This window comes from Zalophus californianus, chromosome 4, assembly GCF_009762305.2.
Source record: "Zalophus californianus isolate mZalCal1 chromosome 4, mZalCal1.pri.v2, whole genome shotgun sequence".
Classification (NCBI taxonomy): Eukaryota; Metazoa; Chordata; class Mammalia; order Carnivora; family Otariidae; genus Zalophus; species Zalophus californianus.
In genome coordinates, this window is record NC_045598.1 from 125,381,081 (window position 1) to 125,382,712 (window position 1,632).

Here is a 1,632-nt window from a genome sequence, read left to right on the forward strand (position 1 = left end):
AAATTGAAGAGCACGATTAAGTCACACAGGTTTCGGGCTACAGTTGGACCCTAAATCCAGATCTCCTCAGATTCCAAGAAGCTGAATTAGTAGGTTTCTTGATAAGTAAATCAACAGCTAACTTTGGTGTAATCATTATAGGAACATGAAAAGAATATAAAATAGTTACTACACAATTATTTCAATTGTTGAATATATAAGTTCAAAATAGGACAAGGTAAGACAATCTGTAATAACAGCCTCCGGAAACATGCATTTTACAGTTACAGCAATTTGTATTACAGGACTAGTGAAAACGAGGAATGCCATCTATCCCTATCTTGCTGAAATAGGATAACGCAAATTTAAAAGGTTCTTGTTTTTAGTAACACAATCTTTCCCTTAACATATTATTCATCTAGCTAGAGCAAAAAGGTCAAGTGAACAAACTGAATTTTACCATTTTTCCTTCTTTTGCATAAAAAATCAGAAATATAGTTTAAGGAAACTTGGGCTTATTAGAAAAATGGATGGTTTAAATTTTTCAAAATTAATGTAAGGAATTCAGTATGTTTACTCATAAGTCATTATTTGTTTGATTCAGTTTAATGAAATATAATTGTTTCTTACATTTAGTGCTTATGAGTGGAGATTGTTTAGATTGACCAACCCATCTTCCATTAGAACATCTGTCAATGATTAAAGAAACATCTCCTCATTAGTGATTTAGGACTTCATGATTTCTGAATGGTTACCATAATTTTGCTTTGAGATTTAATGAACATGTAATATAAAAAATCTTCTGTCCCATTTCGTTTTAAAATCTGAGCCTGCTACTGATTCATACTCAAAAAAAATGTGAAATATTTGACCTAAATTTACATAATTTATTAACCAGCAAAATTACTGGTATTATTACTGGTATACACTCAATATATTTATTATCGGTGTTTCTCTACTTGCAGTTTCCACAGAACAATTCTCAACATTTGGGATTGTCCTGAGCAATGCAGGAGCTTAGCATCTCTGGCCCCAGAACCCAAGAGTTCACTACATTACTATAACCATAGCAGTGTGTGGGCATGATGCATGAATGTGCTTCCAGATATTGTGAGAACATGACCACTCCTTTCACCCCTTTCAAGAATCACTGTGGTGGCCAATATAGTAGACATAGACAAAGTCTGGCAAATATAGCCAGTTCTTTGGAACAGGTTTTTGGGGGACTAGATATATTCAGTGTAAGATTTAGCTGGAAAATTTTCTTATAACTCATAATTTAACTTGCTGACTTCTTTATTATTGAGCTGGATTTGATTTTAGAGTAATACATCCATATATTATGAATAATGAACACCGTTTATTCTAATAGATAATTGCGTCCCCTTAAGTCAAAGAAGGGTTCTGAGTCAGAACTCTAAACTCAGGAATTGTACTTCTCTCTTCCTATCATGGTTCCCACTCACCCCTAAACACCACATAGGACTTGGTCCTCTTTTTAACATGAAAGAATAAAGTATAATGGAAAATCAGGTTATCTCTGTTTATAAATTTCACATATCATCCAAGATTTTTCTTTAAAGCAATTCAGATTTATTAATATTATTGATTTTATAGAGCACATTTATACATTAGTTTCAGACTTACTTTTGG